This window comes from Sorex araneus, chromosome 1 (assembly GCF_027595985.1).
Source record: "Sorex araneus isolate mSorAra2 chromosome 1, mSorAra2.pri, whole genome shotgun sequence".
In the NCBI taxonomy this organism is placed as follows: domain Eukaryota; kingdom Metazoa; phylum Chordata; class Mammalia; order Eulipotyphla; family Soricidae; genus Sorex; species Sorex araneus.
In genome coordinates, this window is record NC_073302.1 from 264,218,127 (window position 1) to 264,224,811 (window position 6,685).

The 6,685-nt window shown below is 38.1% G+C and overlaps 1 pseudogene; it reads right to left on the bottom strand.

Moving 5' to 3' along the window:
• Window positions 1-2,246: 2,246 nt before the first annotated feature.
• LOC101543635 (60S ribosomal protein L7-like) lies at window positions 2,247-3,037 on the bottom strand (annotated as a pseudogene).
• Between the last annotated feature and the right edge of the window lie 3,648 nt (window positions 3,038-6,685).

A 6,685-nucleotide genomic window follows, 5' to 3' on the forward strand; every position in this document is an offset into this window, starting at 1 on the left:
CCACATGTGGCACCAAAAAAAACAAACAACTGAATTAATTCTAAAATCATATTTTCAAAGTAATAGCCCCTTAAAAGAAGAAAACATATTCATGGAAAAGAAAGATGATTAGGGGCTGAAGCAACAGTACAGCGGGTAGGGTGTTTGCCTTGCACACAGCTGAGTTTGATTCCCAGAATCCCATATGGTCCCCCGAGCACTGCCAGGAGTAATTCCTGATTGCATGAGGCAGGAGTAACCCCTGTCCATCGCCTGGTGTGACCGAAAAAGAAACAAAAAAAAGATAAATGATTAAAAGGTAGGTTTAAGTGAAACTAACTCAGAAATCAAGTTTAAAAACTGTCTCTAGAGCTGGACAGATAGCTCAATAGGCTAAGCTAAGCTCATGCTTTATGTGGAAGAGGCCTGGGTTTGATTCCTGGCATTGTCTCCTACTCACTGACAGTAGTGATCCTGTGGAAACTTGTTGGTCAATCAGAGTGGATAATGGCTCTTAGCACCACTGGATATACATTTTTCTTGATTTATAGATCCTTGATCATTACATAATGACCTTCCTCGTCCTTTATAAACTTAAAAATAATTCAAGTCTGGGGCTGGAGCAGTAGCACAGCGGGTAGGGCGTTTGCCTTGCACACAGCCTACTTGGGTTCGATTCCCAGCATTCCATATGGTCCCCTGAGCACCGCCAGGAGTGATTCCTGAGTGCACAGCCAGGAGGAACCCCTGTGCTTAGTCACGTGTGACCCAAAAATCAAAAACAAAACAAAACAAAAAAATAATTCAAGTCTATGATGACTGATATAAATATGGACACCCTAACAACTATTAATCAATTGTATCATTTCTTTGATTTTTTATCTGTGTTTACCGAGATTGTTCAGGCATGTCTTTCAAGGCTGCATAAAGTTGGGGTCACGTCTATAATCCGCACTTGCAGTCTGTGCCTCTAGATTGATGAGTTCAATCTTAAGTGATATTATTTAGAAGAAGGAATTTAATTCATTTTGCAGAAATTATGATGCTTGTAATGTCTTATCTTTGAAAGAAGATGATTTAACATTTCATTCAAATCTGATTTCAAGACACTATAATCCTTAACCTAATGTTTATGAAGCTTTTTACAATCCTTGGACATTTTTGTTGTTTTTGTTTGTTTGTTTTTGGTTGTTAAGCCACCCACACCCAGAGAAGCTGAAAACTTTCTCTAGGCTCTGTACCCCGGATCACTCCTGGTGGGAGTAACCATAAAGGGTGCCAGAAATGAACCTGTATCAGCTCTGTGCAAGGCAAGCATGGTACTATTGCTCAAGCCCCATTCCTTTATATTTGTACACTAACGTAGTCGAATGGGATATTTTTCATAGGATGTTTTCTATATACTATCTAATCCTGTGACCTCCAGAGTTTCATTTGATACATCCTCTGTGAATCTTATTGGTCATCCTTCAGATATTTACTACTTCTTTTATCATGCTACGTTTAGTATTTCTGTATCTTTCATTTTCCTCAATGTGAGTATAATTTGTCTTAGATTTTTTTATACTTGGATTTATTTTGGTGGGAGCTTTTTGAGCTTCTTGCATCTAGATACTTGCACTTATCAAGTCTAAACAATTGTTATAATTTCTTTGATTTTTAGAAGTCAAATCTTTCCTTCAGGGGCTCCTAAGATTCTTAAGATATTTCTCTTTATTTCTTCCCATAATTTCCTGATATGCTATTCATTTCTTTTCAGATGTTTTCCCCCATCAGCTGGTTTTAATTGAAGGTTCTTCTAAAACTCTTTTTTTTTGAGTTCACAGATTCATTTTCTATTTTTTTGTTGTTGTTTTATTTTTTATTTTGTATTTTTAAATTTTATTTTTGAAGAGCTGTTCCCAATAATTGATTATATTCAATACCAATCCCAACACATTACACCTTCCCACCACCAGTATTTAGAGTTTTCCCACCACAACCCAAGACTGCCCAAAAGGCAGATGTTGAATAGTTTATTTTGTATTGCTTGTTATGAATAATTGATTAAAAATAATTTAAAAAATTTCCATAGAGGAAATCGAGTGAAAATTGTTGCATCACATCTTGGAGCCATGAAGGTCATATATTAAAGACCACTAATATGTTGTTACATTATGAGTCTTATGTGTTAATATATATGTATATATGTATATATATATTTTTTCATTTCAATTTGAAAGCAGTCACTTATTAACTGACCAAATTATAAAAATACGGTAGATACCTTAGTTCATCCGTCTAATCAGCCGGTTGCTCTGGTCTTCTCTGTTGCCAGCATCTCCACCTTCTACAAAATGGGTGGTTTTTTTCTTCATCCCACTCTTGGGAAAAGATAATTTGAAGGGTCAGAGGAAGTTGTTTGCCTCTTTGAAGCGTTTTCCAAAAGCGTAGATCTCATGAATCAAATCCTCCATGCAGACAATGCCGTATTTACCCAAAGTTCGCGCTATCAGAGCATTATCCGTTAGAGCAATTCGCTTCTTGTGGATTTTGCCATAACCACGCTTGTAGATCAATTCATTTATTGACTTCAGGTTTGGGTACCCCCATGCAATATAGGGTTCCACGATCCTCAGCATGTTAGTCGAAGCCTTGTTGAGTTTAACAAATGTACCATTGAAGATCTTGCGAAGGCGGAGAAGCTGTAGCACCTTTCGGACCTTCGGGCTCACACCATTGATACCTCTGATTCTGATGACAAAAGCCAATTTGGGTTCTGCAGGAATGTTAAGTTGCCAGCTTTTCTCGCCGTCCTAGCCATGCGAATCTCTATCCTGTACATCTGCCTATACTACTTGTGATAATGCTTAGCTTTCTTCTAGATCAGCTTCCTCCTCGCCTTTCAAAGCATCTTCTGAGAAAACTTCTTTCTCAGGCGCTTGATCTTCAGCTCTGCGAAATTCTTTCACTTTTTCTTCAGGGTTTCTGGCACATCAGGAAGCTTCTTTTTTTTCTCTGTGGTCGCTGCTGCTGGCTTAGCAGGGACCTTCTTTTTCTTCTCTTCTGCACCCTCCATGGTTCCAGTCGGAAAAGAGGAATACATATATATTTTTTTATCAATATTGGGTGTCTTCTACCTTACACCCTATCAAATATGATGTACTACTTCTGGTATATCACTATTCATTTTTTAATTTCTGCCACTCTACTAAGAAAGACTTCCATTGATTTTTTTTAACTTAACATACTCTTTAGTTCTGTCATTTCTAATTGTAGCTGTCTAATTTTCATTCCCATACTTTACTGTGCTTTGCGGACTGCCTGTACCATTATTTGTTTGAGTTCAATAGGCATCCACAGCATGTACAGCCAGAGAGATGGTAAAGGGGCTATGACTTTTGCCTTGTAGGTAGCCAATCCATTATCAATCCCTGGCACTCCATATTGTTTTCCAAGTACTGCCAAGATTATTCCTCGAGGGCAAAAGCAGTAATAAGACAGAGCTTAACTGGGTGTGGAAGCAAAACAACCATGCACACAAGCACTCACTATACTCTCTCCATAACATTGTTTCCTGACAGGTTTGAGAGCTGGTTGGTTCTGAAGCAGTATCTTAGCTCATTGAGTTTAATGGCTGTTGCTTTTTTTTATAATTCCTTCTGTGCTCTGATGACCACAATTGAGGTTCTTGTTTTGTAGTTTCCAATGCTTTTACCTGAATATTTTGCTTTAGTGTTTGGGTTTGAAGTACTGGCTCCCAAGGGATTTTTGACTCAGCTTGTTTTTATAACAAAGTCAGGATTTTAAAGAAATGATACTGACTTTTGTATATTTATGGGCATCACCTACCTTCAGATGCCTCTTTCTGAGGTGCTGAGGTGATTGGCATGATAGCTTGTATAATTGATGCTCACCTAAGTTGATATAGGCGTCAGAGTATACTCATATTTTATGGGCTTCCTCTAGGCATTGAATGGGCTACCTATGTAGGATTTATTTTTTATTCTTAATTTTTTAATTAAATATTGTGATTTGCAAAGTTGTCCATAATAAAGTTATTTTTAGTATTCACATTTCCAACTCCAACACCATCACCTGTGTGGCATTCCCTTCACAAATGTCCCTTAATTTCCCACCCCAAGCCCCCAAGTCTGTCTCTTTAACAGGCTCAAAATAATTTACTCTACATTGATCATGACTATGTATCTTATAATCATGTTATGAAAGTCACTGTCTGAGCTGTTCGGTGCTTACTAAGCCCGTTGGTGATTGTTTTTGGTTATTGAGTTTAGTGGGTCTCTATACAACCATTCCACCTATTTTGTGGTGCTCCCAAGTGGTAAGTACTGGAAAATTTAGAGGTGTTGTGCAGCTACATGTAAACCCGTGCACTTCAGGAGCTGTTGAACTTGAATGATTCAGCAGTCTGGTATATCTGTGAGATTAGTTGTAGAGCTGTGAAGATGGGCTGTACATATGTTAAAGAACACTGTGTGTGAGAGGGGCGGGGATTGGGCCTCTTTGCAAGATTGGGACTCGACTCATGTGTCCTAAGACTCCAGAGATCTAAGACTGGACACCTGGCTTATTACCTGGTCATCTGTGCAGTGAGATTAGTCTAGTGATGCACTTTTTAAAACATTGAATCACCTTGAGACACAGTAACAAAACTGTTCTGTTGTTAGGGAAGGGACAGATATAGAATGATTGCACTCATTTGTGGAATATAAACAAAAAGGTATATTATGAGACTAATATTCAAGAATAATAGGAAAGAGGGCCAAAAGAATTGGTCCATGGTTTGAAGCCTGTTTCAAGTGCTGGGAGAGAAAGCTGGGATAGAGAAGGGATGGCTATTACAAAGATAGTTGGAAACGATCCCTCTGGATAAGAACTGAGTGAGGAAAGTAGGTAAAGGGACAAACATAATAACTTGTCACTATCTGTATTGCAAACCATAATGCTTATAAGAAAAGAGAGAGAGAGAGCGAGAGAGAGAGAAAGAGAGAGAAAAAGAGAAATAGAGAGAGTGGGAGTAAAAAAAAGAGAAAGAGACAGTCAGAGAGACAGACAGAGACAGACAGAGAGAGACAGAGGACAGAGATAGTGACATACAGACAGACAGAAGGAAAGTGTTGTCATAGAGACAGACTCAGGGGGTAGAGTTTGTTGGCTGAGGGAAACTAGGGACATTGGTGGTGGGAAATGTACACTGTGGATGAATGGGTGTTGGAGCATTGTATGACTACATAAACTTTTGTGTGGTTGGAGAGTTAAAAGTCTGAGAGAGTTTGGGAAAGTCTGAAACCCAGAAATTTCCCATGCTTCCTTTGCTTATGTATGCTTATTTTGCCAGTCCATGAGTTCCTAGTGCCACTTTTCTCTTTGTTCACCCATTTCCCAGCCCAATACCTGCACAATCTGTAACTACTTAATCACTTTACTTCATGAGCAGTGTTTTTTTTCCTTCTTCTTATATTCAGCAGAGTACTACGCATTTCTTTCCCTTTCTGACCTCTCATATTTCTCATAGAAATTTTTGCTGAGGCTGGAGCAATAGTACAGCAGGTAGGATGTTTGCCTTGCAGGCAGCCCTGGCATCACATATGGTCCCCCAAGTGCTCCTAGGAGTAACTCTTGAGTACAGAGCCAGGAGTAACCCCTGGGGCATCACTGGCTGTGACCCCAAAAGAAAAAAAATATTTGCTGTTTACGTTTTGTTGAATTTTTGACCTTCACAAAAGTCCTCTCTCAATTATTTTAGCCCTGACTCTTCAATATCTGGTTTTAGATTTTTGGCTAGGGATTGTCTTGAATCTATATACTGGATTAGTTAATATGGCTGGTATTAATAATAATAATTTATTAAATACTGAACATAGAAAATATTTTATCTCCTCCCATCCTCCTCTATTTTTTTAATGACTTCTATTTTTTAGAGTACTGTATCACTGTCATGCCATTGATCATTGATTTTCTTGAGTGGGTGCCAGTGACGTCTCCATTTGTCCTAGCCCTGAGATTTCAGCAACCTCTCTTTACTTGTTCTTCCCAGCGGTGCCTCATTGGAGGCTCTTTCAGGGTCAGGGCAATGAGACCGATCATCATTACTGTATTTGGCATATCGAATACGCCACAGGGAGCTTGCCAGGCTCAGCCATGAGGACAGGATGCTCTTGGTACCTAGCCAGGTTCTCTGAGAGGGAGAACTAGGCCATAAGAGTTCATGCAGCTGTGATTGCTTCAGGGAGCTTTGTTTTATAGTCTCTGGATCTTGGCTGTTGATGGGATTACACAGCTCCGGGGCCATTTTAATTTTTTTCAGTACAGAATTTCATTTTTGGTTAGTTTATCTAAAAATTAATTAAATATTTCAATGCAATTAAAATTGTTCTCCTCCCTTATCTCTCCCCTCGCTAATTTAGAGTAGTATTAAACCAATCAACAAAAATTTCATTTTTTTCTAATTGAATATATTTCTTGGTTCTCTTTATTACAAATAAAAGAGATGAAAGCTACTATTTCAATTATAAGTGTCCATTTAATTACCAGATACCATTATTTTTAAGATTTAGATTTATTTCTCCTTATAAATATAAAAGTTTTCCTGACATGCAATTTGAGTAAAATGTTTCAATTTTAAATCTTTCCCTTTTAGCATAATACATTTACAAAATAATTTTAAAATGTTTTTGCATTTATTTTCTAATCTCCTCCACTGAAT